Source organism: Medicago sativa, chromosome 3 (assembly GCF_051527215.1).
Source record: "Medicago sativa cultivar Bolivia chromosome 3, Bolivia_mono, whole genome shotgun sequence".
Classification (NCBI taxonomy): Eukaryota; Viridiplantae; Streptophyta; class Magnoliopsida; order Fabales; family Fabaceae; genus Medicago; species Medicago sativa.
The window spans coordinates 25,874,575-25,888,031 of record NC_140751.1 but is presented as its reverse complement, the minus strand read 5'-3'; the positions used below and the strand labels follow the sequence as shown (position 1 = coordinate 25,888,031).

The window sequence follows — 13,457 nt, the reverse complement described above, 5'->3', positions numbered from 1 at the left end:
GGCTTCTAATACTCAATCACAACTGAAAAATGTTTTTTTTTTTATTTCATTAAGTCTTTAGCTCCTTATATAGTCAAGGATTTGAGAGACGTTGGATAGGTATCAACACATTAAGAGTCGTTGGGAAGCTTCAAATCATAGACGTTGAAATTTTACCTGACATGGTTATTGTAACGTCCTGATATTTAATTCCTTATTTTATTATTATTATTATTATTATTATTATTATTATTATTATTATTATTATTATTATTATTAATTGTTTATATATTTTTACATGTGTTTGTTTCGTGAGAAATTGCTAAATGTGATTAAATGAGATGAAAATATTTTCTTTTGGTATCATAAAACATTTTAGAATATTTTAGCTCTAAACCTTCCTTTTTAATCTCTTTGATTCAAAGATATTTTTCTTGGCCTTATTTTATAAAGTATTATATCAACTATTAATTGAGAGTACACCTAATATAGTAACTATTTATTACTATGATATATTTACTTTAAATTTATTTATTTGGTTGCTTGATATTTGATATTTTGTCTCTCTCAAACAACACGCCCCACCACACGTTTATTTTCTTCTTTATCATTATTAATTCTCTCTCTCCCAATTGAAAGAAGAAACACGTTCTTCTTCTTCTTCCTTTTCATCACCAACTTTCAGCCACCATAACTCCTCCATACGACCTCCTTTGACAACCCCACCACCACCATTGAATTCCTCTCTACTTCCTCTACAATAACCACAAATTTATTTTTAGATTGGTGAGATTTCGAAAAACCCCCAATCACCACTTTCCTTCTCAATTTTGGCCACCATGAGACCCTTTTTGAGAAAACTAAAGTGTCAATCTTCTTTCCCATGATGACCTCTACCAAAACCCCCAATTTATTTCGGAATTTGGAGGACTTTCACCGGCGACCACCGCTCCGGAAACCTTAGCAGCCGCGCCGAAAAACTCATTTGTAGCTTTTTGGTCATTTTTCTTCATTTGGGTGAGTTCCATCTTCTTGCTCTTCTCTAAAATTAATTTTAAGGTCTTTTATATATATTTTCGGATTTTTGAAGAAGCCACCAAATTAAACATGTTGTCTTTGTTAAATTGTTGATTTTAAGCTTCCTTGTAGGGCCTTAATGGATATATTAAACTAAGTTGTTATAAGAATACTAGTTAGTCGTATTTTATGATTGAAAACTAAGGTTTATATCAATATAATGTTGGAATTAGATTCTTTTGAATTGTTGTCAAGAAATGTGGATGAGGTTTTTGATTGAACAATAAATATGTCAAATTCGGATTTGGAATAGAGATGATTTTAGTAAATTACGAATTAGAAGGATTGTGTTTCATTTTTTTTAAAGAATGCTATGTTAAGGTTTTTTTTTATCAAATTGATGTTTCAAATAACAGAAGTTCATTTTCTTGATGTTTAAACTTTTATCTTGCTCTTAGTTCATATTTAAACTAAAGGATAAACTCTTTGTTGAAAACCGAAACACCTCTTTCCCTTACATATGAGAATCTCATTGTTTTTAAATCAATTCATCTTGTTAATTGCTAAAGTTTAGTTTAGTTCTGATTTGATTCTATTGTTGTTGTTTGATGTTGGATCGCCTTAATATGCTCGTGCGGTTTTTCTCTCTCTGGTGACTATGATATCATTGGCTACGGGGAAGCTTGGAAACATTTTGGAATCAAAGCAGTGATGGCTGCGTTCTGTAGTTGCTATGCGGGAAAATTCAGTGAAGCATTAAGGTGGGATGTAATATCCCGCCTGTCAGTATCAGAATATTATCAGTCGAGTGTGTCAGAGGATTATTATTTTGAAAGAAAGTTTATGGAGAATATTTATTATGAGATGTCAGCCTAATATGGATAAAGTATCAGTGTCGCTTTTAACACGTTTAAGGCAAGGGCAATTTGGTAATTGCGCGTCTATTGGATATTTAATTGTGTTTGGACCCAAAATATCTCATTCTTCAATTCTCTTTCTCTCTCTAGGGTTGGCAAAGACTTTCTTCTTCCTTCTCTCTACTCTCCATCGCCCTCCTCTCTTCTTCACCATCAATCTTCCTAAGTTTTCTTCTCTCCCATGATAAGAATCCATTCCATGTTCTCTCATGTGACCCTAAGTTGGTGCAAGTTAACTTTAGATTGAACCTCTTCTTTTTCTCTCATGAAGTTCATCCATCTCTTCCTCTCTTTCTCACAATCAATCCTTTTCAAGATCTTCTTCCTAAAGTGGTAATAATTAACCCTAGGTTCCTTCAAGATCATGGAGAAGTGTAGAAGCTTGGTTTTGGTTTGAATATCTCTTTCATCTCTCTAGAAACTCTTTTTCTCTTTTCTCTTCCAATCATCAATATCTCCAAGTTTGTTTAAGAAAATAAGTCAAGCAAGGATGTTAGCAAGCAAGGAACAACTATGGATTGATTAGAGGTTTTGGTGGTTGGTTGAATCAAGAAGCTAGGGATTGTTATTGAGTAAAGAGGAAGCTTGAGTTGTTTGGGTTATGGTTTCAAGTTTGATTCAAGAAATGGTTTCTTTATGGCCAAAGATCAAGGTGTCTTAGTTGCAAGAAAGAATAACAAGATTGAAAGTGGTGATCAAAGAAGCTAGTGAGCAAGAGTTAGGGCTTTGGTTGTTTGAGCTTGGGACTTGAGGATGCTTCAAGAAATTGTTTAGGTGAGTTCCTTAGATAGCTCCCACCCTTGGGATTATGTGGTTTATGCTTGTAAGATAACCATGAACTTTCTAGGGTTTTTATATGTATATGTTACCCTTTTTTTGTGTCATGCATATATATACATGTGAATACTTGTGTCAAGACTATTTTACATGATCTATATGATATTTAGCAACTTGCCATGCTTTGGGATGATTGTATTGAGGTTTTTGGGTCAAAAACTCCATTTTGCAGGTGCTGGTCTGTCAATACTCGCAACTGCGAGCAGGTAGCTCGCAACTGCGAGCAGAATGGCCGAACTGGAGGTTTACTCGCCTCCTAGCTCGCCACTGCGAGTTGAAGCTCGCCACTGCGAGTTGTAACTCACCATTGCGAGTGGAACAGTGCCCAGTGCATTGCTTTACTCGTCTCGCCTCAGTCATCGTACTTCGGTCCAGTTTGCTTGCATGCATTCTTTTTCAATGATAACCCCTCAATACATGACTTCAATACATGGACTTTTATAAATGTTTCTTGATAGTTAAGCAAGTATTCATAACGTATAAATAAGCATGGCATGCAAGAGTTTTTAACATGAATTGAACGGGTAGCAAGAAATAGCTAAATTGGGAATGGAACTAGAGAATCGATGTAGTTGTCGAGAATTATATCATTGATTATGATTATATGTAAGTAAAGTGCGATGAATATTCTTCTACGCTAATGAACTTATATGTTTTTACCCCAAGGGATCGATTAAGGATCCGAGTTAAGGAAATTAACTCAAGAGGTTATAGATTAACCATTCATGTATGCATAAGACTATGATTAATATAAGTTGTAGGTGTTCGTGTCTCTCGTTATCCACGTTAGGGGGATACGAGAGGTTCTCGACCTAAGGGGAACGGTTTAAGCTGCAAGGGACCCGCACGACACTGAGGGAGTCCGATGTACGTACATCGGTCATGTATGGGAGTGTACTCGGGGTTACTCCACCCGGGACTCTCCGTAAAACGAACCAAGATTATGATTGTTTGTTCAACGCTAACATAATAATGAACTTATGTACGATCATGTAGAATATATTTATGTTATGCAAGCATGTTTTCAAGTATGTTAAGTTATGAACAAGAGCATTAGATGCTATAAGATAGGTGCAAGTCATGTGTAGAACAAGTAATGAACATGATACCGATGACGACCTTAGGTTTCCCCTAATCGTCCGATTTAGAGTCATGTCGTGATATTTTATGTTTAGGCCTTGATATGTAGAGCGTATACTTGGCAATGCAGTCCTAGGTTCCCCTCGGCCGCCATGACACGTATAGGAAGTGAAACCTATAACAAGTAAGATAAGCCTAAGACGGGTTTAGCATGCACTACCGTCTAGGAGACATGACCACACACGTATAATCAACCGCCAGATTGTAAAGTAGACACGTGGTGACCGTAGGATTTCCCTTGAGGTCACCTATAGCCTAGGATTAGGTGGAACTCACTGAGACATTAAGTCTCATCCCAATCCTATTTTGTTTCAGATTAGCAGGTCGGACGACAAGTTAGTTGCCGGATGGATGTCTCATCAAATGCTCGTTCGTACACGCTGAGGAATGGTTTTGGATCTCAAGGATGTATTTGTTGTTATTTTAGACAAAAGATGTAGTATCGTATTTTGCGAACGTGTATTGATGTATAACATTTATTCGAAGATTTTATGTTGTAATTTTAATGTATCCAATGCTAAAAATAACGCACGTGCTAAACTTTCTAGATACGTTTAGTATGGGTGTTACATTTGGTATCAGAGCAGGTCGATTCAGACCGTGCCTTGGGTCATTAAGTTACAACAAGGTAGTGGGACCATTGGGTTCCGGGTAAAAGTTCTAGTTGTCATTGTTAGTTGAGCCTGATCATCTCAATTTAACAATTGACAATTAGGATAGACGCCTGAGAGCTGAATAGGACCCAGGAGGAATGAAGTAAGAGATGAAGTTGCCTTGAAAGGTAAGAACTTGGGATGAGTATTAGTAAGAGGTTGCAGTGCCAGAAGGTGGACGGTGAACTAGGTTGTAGAAGTATAGTTCCACTGGGGATGTAAGGTAAGGTTAAGTAGGAATGTTCCGAAAGTGTTGGGTAAGATTTGGAAGATACTTCGCATACCCGTAAGTAAGAGTTTGGAAATGTTCATGTATGATCTGAAGTTTTAGTAAGAGCTGTTGTGGAACAGATTTATTGTACAGGAAGAAGTCGACGTTGTTGACGGAATTAGTAGGCTCGCAGGGATAGCGTTATGTAAATGAGTTGGTGAATTTGTAAGATCAGGGTGGACAAGGTTCTAGTATACGGAAACTGCAATAAGCGACGACGTAACTAGGAAAGTTACTCGTAGTAGATGAAGATAAGGATTTATGCGAAAGTTTATGATTGTCAGAGCTAAGGCGTTAAATTTCCGACGTGCCAAGAATTGTATCGATATAGGTTGATGGTTGCTGTGCACATATTAAAGAACATTTTACGATGATGGGAATGAATGATATGCATTGGGGTACTTGAGAAATAAGGATTTTATGCAAAGTAGTTTTTGGAAAAGAATGTTGAACGGAGGAAGCTCACCAATAGCGAACCTGAGGCGAGGTTTCTGTTTTTTTTTCCAAAAACGGTCAGTTCGTCTCGAGGGTTTGCAGTAACTATTGGAGAGTTATTTTCGTAGTAATATTTTAAGTAATGAAAACCTTTATGACAACAAGTGACGAATGCATATCACACCCTAAGATTTTTAAAAGAAGAAAGCATGAGCAACTATCAACGGAATTGATTCGATTCAAGGTAACTTTGGAAGTTAATGTGTCAAGGGTCGAGAAGGAGTTCAGATCAAGAGTCTAGAGGTTCTGGTATTTAGAATGGATGTCACGGAATTGAAGACATGAAGTAAGAATTAAAGTGGTGCGGAGCTATAGGAAATCACAAGGTTCTTGGTTTTGTGGAGTTATGAGTATCCCTCGAACCTACGTTTTGCTTAATTGATTTGCAAAGGCTCGTTAGGATGTTGAATTATAAAGTTTACAAGATTTTAGAAAAACATACGCATATGGGTGATTGAAGTTGATATTTTGGAAATTCAAAGAGGAATTTGTAGGTACCGGTTGTTACGACTCATATAACGTAGACTAAACTCACTGGAACTAAGATTTGATAGCACGGCTGTGTTGTCAACCCGTTCTGTGAATTTAGAGTAACGACTGGAGCCTAGGTTCAGTATGGTTTTTATATACAAACAATGGGAAATCATCAACGTCAATGGCCCGTGTGCTAGATTATGAAATTTTTCTTTAAAAGAAAAACTAACGAGCAAGCAATGGTAAGATTGAGCAAAACATAGCGTGAGAGAATGTCAAGTTGTAATGTTAAATGCATAAGGAAGGTACGTAAGGGTGCAAGATGAGTTTACCCTGGGAAGTTGGAAGGATGAATTATATAAATAGTAAGTATGTAATATCAAAGATGTATACTATGAAATCAGATTACCGAGAATAAGTTGAGTGAAGCAGGTGTATGTCAAGAGAAAAGGTCATCTTGAGATTAATCTTACAAGCTAAGGGTAGAGCAGGATAGCAGAGATGGTTGCAACATAGAAAGTTTGACAAGAGCTCACAAAGATATTATCGAAATGATAGAAGGAGTGTGAAGACCACTCGTCTCAACGGATTAGAGAACTAGTCAAAGACAACCGGTGGGAATCAGAGTAGCGCTAAGGAAATTAATTGGTAAAGTTGTGAACGGTGACTATGGAACTTTGGTTGTAAGAATCTTTACGAAGAATGTTTGGGAGTGATATAAGTTTAATAAGAAGTACTATGAGACCAACAAGGAATTCTCGATGTAGCGAGTAAGTATTGATGTTTATGTGGTCAGAGATGATTAAGGTAAAAGGGATAAGAAGTGTATCTTTACTTAAGTAAGACAAAGAAGACTAGAGTTGCCACAGAGGAAGTATTCGGGTTGTCTAATTGTTGTTGTTGAATATGTAGAAGAGCATAAATTATAATGATGGAATAAGGTTCACGAGAATTACATGATGAAGTACATACCCTCCTATACCAAACTTGTTAAATGATAACGATACTTGCTAGAATAGTGACAAGATATGATTGAAATTTTCTTAAAGTTAAGATTGGTATTAAGGAACTTGGAAACGAAATTGTTTTAAAAGTATAATATTAAACATTGATGAAACCAATGAGGTGCGCGATAAGTGAGCAATCTCACTTAAGACGTACCGACTTTAGGACCAACTTGATATAGACAAGTTTGTGGCGGGTGGTAAAACTTTTTTTTAATAAATGTAAAGACCCGTCCTGTGGTTCTGAGGTATCATTGCAAACTCAGTTTCAAATTGGGATTTTCTTTATTCAAGTAAATGTTCGTTTCAAGAACCTAAGTATCAGAGTTTAGAAAGTTCTTGAAGTAAAGTACTAGATGGGTATCGTTATTGACTAACAAGAAGCGGTATTCGGAAGTATGCCAGTTTTATGGAGATAAAGTATTAAGAGGAGTTAGCAATGTTGGTGTGATATTAATATCATACGGGGTGCACTGATTTTTGCTAGGAGTATTCAATTACAAGTACAAATGGATTTGGAAGGAAAATTTTTAGGAGAGCAAACCATAGATTTGGTTATTGATTGTTAAGAGAATCGGAGTAATTGATTTCATTTCTCCATGCCAAGATAGACGAGCTACCCATGGTTTCGGGTGTGAGAAATTGTGGAAAGATAGAAAAGTCCTGAAGAGTTTAAAAGAAATGTGTGGAACCATCAAGGTAAGAATCAATCAAGATGTTCTAAGATAGTTTTGTGTTTTGATAAAGAGATTATGTTCGTTTATGCGGATTAAGAAAGAGGATGAATTACACGTTTTGATGAGGGAAGTATGCTTTGAACTCGTTGGAGTGAGTATGAACGGACTTTGTTTAACTGAAAACTGAAGAAGACGAGTTTAATCTAAGTGTTTGGTAGATGGTTTTCGAATTTCGAGGACGAAATTCTTTTAAGGGGGGTGGAATGTAATATCCCGCCTGTCAGTATCAGAATATTATCAGTCGAGTGTGTCAGAGGATTATTATTTTGAAAGAAAGTTTATGGAGAATATTTATTATGAGATGTCAGCCTAATATGGATAAAGTATCAGTGTCGCTTTTAACACGTTTAAGGCAAGGGCAATTTGGTAATTGCGCGTCTATTGGATATTTAATTGTGTTTGGACCCAAAATATCTCATTCTTCAATTCTCTTTCTCTCTCTAGGGTTGGCAAAGACTTTCTTCTTCCTTCTCTCTACTCTCCATCGCCCTCCTCTCTTCTTCACCATCAATCTTCCTAAGTTTTCTTCTCTCCCATGATAAGAATCCATTCCATGTTCTCTCATGTTACCCTAGGTTGGTGCAAGTTAACTTTAGATTGAACCTCTTCTTTTTCTCTCATGAAGTTCATCCATCTCTTCCTCTCTTTCTCACAATCAATCCTTTTCAAGATCTTCTTCCTCAAGTGGTAAGAATTAACCCTAGGTTCCTTCAAGATCATGGAGAAGTGTAGAAGCTTGGTTTTGGTTTGAATATCTCTTTCATCTCTCTAGAAACTCTTTTTCTCTTTTCTCTTCCAATCATCAATATCTCCAAGTTTGTTTAAGAAAATAAGTCAAGCAAGGATGTTAGCAAGCAAGGAACAACTATGGATTGATTAGAGGTTTTGGTGGTTGGTTGAATCAAGAAGCTAGGGATTGTTATTGAGTAAAGAGGAAGCTTGAGTTGTTTGGGTTATGGTTTCAAGTTTGATTCAAGAAATGGTTTCTTTATGGCCAAAGATCATGGTGTCTTAGTTGCAAGAAAGAATAACAAGATTGAAAGTGGTGATCAAAGAAGCTAGTGAGCAAGAGTTAGGGCTTTGGTTGTTTGAGCTTGGGACTTGAGGATGCTTCAAGAAATTGTTTAGGTGAGTTCCTTAGATAGTTCCCACCCTTGGGATTATGTGGTTTATGCTTGTAAGATAACCATGAACTTTCTAGGGTTTTTATATGTATATGTTACCCTTTTTTTGTGCCATGCATATATATACATGTGAATACTTGTGTGAAGACTATTTTACGTGCTCTATATGATATTTAGCAACTTGCCATGCTTTGGGATGATTGTATTGAGGTTTTTGGGTCAAAAACTCCATTTTGCAGGTGCTGGTCTGTCAATACTCGCAACTGCGAGCAGGTAGCTCGCAACTGCGAGCAGAATGGCCGAACAGGAGGTTTACTCGCCTCCTATCTCGCCACTGCGAGTTGAAGCTCGCCACTGCGAGTTGTAACTCGCCATTGCGAGTGGAACAGTGCCCAGTGCATTGTTTTACTCGTCTCGCCTCAGTCATCGTACTTCGGTCCAGTTTGCTTGCATGCATTCTTTTTCAATGATAACCCCTCAATACATGACTTCAATACATGGACTTTTATAAATGTTTCTTGATAGTTAAGCAAGTATTCATAACGTATAAATAAGCATGGCATGCAAGAGTTTTTAACATGAATTGAACGGGTAGCAAGAAATAGATAAATTGGGAATGGAACTAGAGACTCGATGTAGTTGTCGAGAATTATATCATTGATTATGACATTATGTAAGTAAAGTGCGATGAATATTCTTCTACGCTAATGAACTTATATGTTTTTACCCCAAGGGATCGATTAAGGATCCAAGTTAAGGAAATTAACTCAAGAGGTTATAGATTAACCATTCATGTATGCATAAGACTATGATTAATATAAGTTGTAGGTGTTCGTGTCTCTCGTTATCCACGTTAGGGGGATACGAGAGGTTCTCGACCTAAGGGGAACGGTTTAAGCCGCAAGGGACCCGCACGACACTGAGGGAGTCCGATGTACGTACATCGGTCATGTATGGGAGTGTACTCGGGGTTACTCCACCCGGGACTCTCCGTAAAACGAACCAAGATTTTGATTGTTTGTTCAACGCTAACATAATAATGAACTTATGTACGATCATGTAGAATATGTTTATGTTATGCAAGCATGTTTTCAAGTATGTTAAGTTATGAACAAGAGCATTAGATGCTATAAGATAGGTGCAAGTCATGTGTAGAACAAGTAATGAACATGATACCGATGACGACCTTAGGTTTCCCCTAATCGTCCGGTTTAGAGTCGTGTCGTGATATTTTATGTTTAGGCCTTGATATGTAGAGCGTATACATGGCAATGCGGTCCTAGGTTCCCCTCGGCCGCCATGACACGTATAGGAAATGAAACCTATAACAAGTAAGATAAGCCTAAGACGGGTTTAGCATGCACTACCGTCTAGGAGACATGACCACACACGTATAATCAACCGCCAGATTGTAAAGTAGACACGTGGTGACCGTAGGATTTCCCTTGAGGTCGCCTATAGCCTAGGATTAGGTGGAACTCACTGAGACATTAAGTCTCATCCCAATCCTATTTTGTTTCAGATTAGCAGGTCGGACGACAAGTTAGTTGCCGGATGGATGTCTCATCAAATGCTCGTTCGTACACGCTGAGGAATGGTTTTGGATCTCAAGGATGTATTTGTTGTTATTTTAGACAAAAGGTGTAGTATCGTATTTTGCGAACGTGTATTGATGTATAACATTTATTCGAAGATTTTATGTTGTAATTTTAATGTATCCAATGCTAAAAATAACGCACGTGCTAAACTTTCTAGATACGTTTAGTATGGGTGTTACAGGCTGATTAACCATTAAGGGGTATTTTGGGAATCGAACTATTGTGTGATTATGAATATTTTCATGATTGCTTATTTGTTTGAAATATATGGATTGCTTTGATCGAGTGTTTTGAGTTTTTATCTGTTATGTGTTATGATTCATTGTTTGTTTGTTTGTTAACTGCTTGGTTTTGTGAATTGTCCTGATTGTGTTATGAGTTGATTATCCATATTGATGTTCACAATTTGGTTTGATCACAAGAACCATTAACCATGTGGAATTTGCTTTCATGAATAAGGTTTCCCACAAAACCTTATTTATGTTTTGGCTTTGCCTTTAACAATAATAACCATTATGGGTGCCATTTTTAGCTTAAAAAAGTAGATTTTGTGTTACAAAAATATAATTTTTTTGTGATTTTTTTAAAAATTTGAAGCTACTTGTGTTGGTTTACGCAAAAACTAGTGATACTTCCTTGTATTTGAAAAAGATAGATTTTGAAAAAAGCTAATTCTATTAGCTTTTCATTTTATAGTCAAAATATATTTTTTTAAAAATCCTAAATAAACACTTAAAAATGATAAAAGTGATTTTTTTTTAAGGAAAAAAATAGATTTTTTTTTTTTTGAAAAAACTGAAACATACGGGGCATATACCTGATTCCTGAGTAAGTTTATTTCCATTAATTACTTGCTTTGTGACTTCCTTCCACTAGATTTTGAGGTTGAAGTAAGAGATGATATCACTCATCTCATGTCTTGCATTTTTTTTTTTTGTCAAATAGGGAGGGAATATCTTGTGATTTCTAGGAAGCTATAAAAAAAGATATGTGATCGAATGATTATTTGTTTGCTTCACCGTAAAATGGCAAAATTGAAAGAGAGGACGTTTTTTTGATTGGGATGTACTCGCTAAGGATTATGGTAAGTCGCCATTAAATTAAATAAAAAATATATGCCGAAGATGGGATGATGTGATACATAAGTAAAAGATGGATGAATTGTTATTAATCTCAAAACTATTAAGTTTTAAGAATGATAGTACATATAATATTAAGGGATTTTCTGAAGTTGTGGTATAATATTATATATCTATTGTTGTTGTTTTACACTTATTCTCTCTTTACCATTTGTCTCCAATATTTGAATCATAAACATTTTTCATGTGTCGTAGGTGTGTCCTTCCAAGAATGATAGATGGTGCTAACAATATTATATATTTGGTCCTTCCAAGAATGATAGGTAGTGCTAACAATATATCTTTGGTTAATTTTGTTGGAATTGGATACTTGGTAACTATTCTTCCCATGTATTTGCTTTTGTTTGATACGTAGTGATGTAATTTTTTATATTTCTTTTGCGTTTTTGCTAATGTTAATGTGGTATGTTAGTCCATTTATCGACGAGTTTAAGGACGTTCCAGTCGAGGGTTTCAGCTCCAGACCTATTCTCTGCTTTGATCACTTTTATTCCCTTAATAAAAACTTGCTTAAAACAACCTTGTTGGAATACTTAAGTTTGAAGTAAATTTTTTATTTATAACCTCTTTCTTTAGTATTATCCGACTTATGTTATTTAAATTTACATCTTTAAATGAAGTCAATAAATAATTATAACCTTTTGAGATTGAATTATGGATGAAGGTTCGTGACCTTAGTTTAGTTTTCATTAAGGAATTGAACTTTTATCTTTTAGTATGATACTGTATGTTAGTTTAAGACATGTGAAAAGGGCCCATTATTATTTACATTGCATCTAAGTGTAGTTGATGGAATTGATGCTCAACTTCGTTGAATGTTCGTTGATTTAAAAAGGTTGACTTCAACTTGTGGCTTCACCTTGATGGAATAGATGTATGGAATAATCTTGTTAATATAGTAACACTAACACCGTTGAGAATTATTGTTATTTATTGCAGACATGGTTAGCATACATCTGCAACTACATCACTACCATACTAGTCCAGAATCAGGAGTTGTTATAACACCGACTTTTCATCGGAGACACCTTTTCAAGAATTTATTATAATAGAAAGTTGAGTTTTAAGAGAAAAACTTGTCATGGTAATTGACTGGGTTTAATATTATTGTAATGATTGATAATGTAATATTATAATGGTTATTTGGTATAAAATGTATTGTTGGTATATTCACAATGAGTTATGCTTCCTTCATTGTTTTGTTGATGTTCTAAATTGTGAAATACGCTAGTTGGGATGGTTGGGAAGCTACTGCAAATGCATATATTTTATTTTAAAATTAATTACATTTTGCTACGGTTTTAAAGTGTCGCCTATTAGCTTTGGGAACGCTTAAATTCCTAGTTCATATTATCACTGAGGCAACAACTAATAAACGTCGCCTTAGATGAACTGGATAAACGTCCCCTATTCCCTGTAGTTTAGGCGACGATTGTAAAAAGTGTGCCCATAGAGCAAGAAAATCGTCCCCTAAAACAATAGGCAACGCTCGTATAGGAGACCCCTGAAAAACGTCCCCTATTCTTTTAGGCAACCCTTTTCGAAGTTCTGGCAACGTTTTTCAAATGTTGTTAAAAAGGTTAAATGGTGTAGTGACATGATCATCCGCATTGTTTCTTATCAGTTAAATTGACTTATACACTACTCTAGTATGACAGTGTTGATATTAATGAAAATTTCTAATTAAATAATTGATGTATGTACGGCTCATAGTACAGGTGAGTTGCATCTCTACTTAGGACAGTACGAGACCTACGAGATTGGAATAAAAGATTCATTTTCTTAAATTGAGAATTCTTTTTTTGTTATTGTTTTACAAGGTTTTCTTCCAATATTATTAACCCTTATAGCAATGCTTGTTTCTAGTATTGCAAGGTGATTTGTCACACACTTCACATTATTTGTGAGAAGAATTCTTCTTTTGCTTTCTGAAACTTATAGTGAGATTGTAATGCAATTCTATGCCTTATTTTTAGTTCTATGGTTTTGAGAATTAGAAGATATGTTGTATATGCTTGACTATTTTCCAAGATATTGAAAAAGGCACTACTACAAAATATATATTTAACATC

At 35.6% G+C, this 13,457-nt stretch overlaps 3 long non-coding RNA genes across 3 annotated transcripts; all 3 read left to right on the top strand.

The window, feature by feature from the left end:
* The first annotated feature begins 562 nt into the window (after positions 1 to 562).
* On the top strand, positions 563 to 4,461 carry LOC146936703 (uncharacterized). Its single transcript, XR_015030684.1, has 3 exons — positions 563 to 996; positions 1,679 to 2,687; positions 4,206 to 4,461. It is a non-coding gene; the product is annotated as an uncharacterized LOC146936703 (long non-coding RNA).
* A 581-nt stretch (positions 4,462 to 5,042) lies between these two features.
* LOC146936702 (uncharacterized) lies at positions 5,043 to 10,395 on the top strand. Its single transcript, XR_015030686.1, has 2 exons — positions 5,043 to 8,652; positions 10,171 to 10,395. It is a non-coding gene; the product is annotated as an uncharacterized LOC146936702 (long non-coding RNA).
* A 32-nt stretch (positions 10,396 to 10,427) lies between these two features.
* On the top strand, positions 10,428 to 12,562 carry LOC146936701 (uncharacterized). The gene is made up of 2 exons (XR_015030685.1): positions 10,428 to 11,648; positions 12,325 to 12,562. It is a non-coding gene; the product is annotated as an uncharacterized LOC146936701 (long non-coding RNA).
* The last annotated feature ends 895 nt before the right edge of the window (positions 12,563 to 13,457 follow it).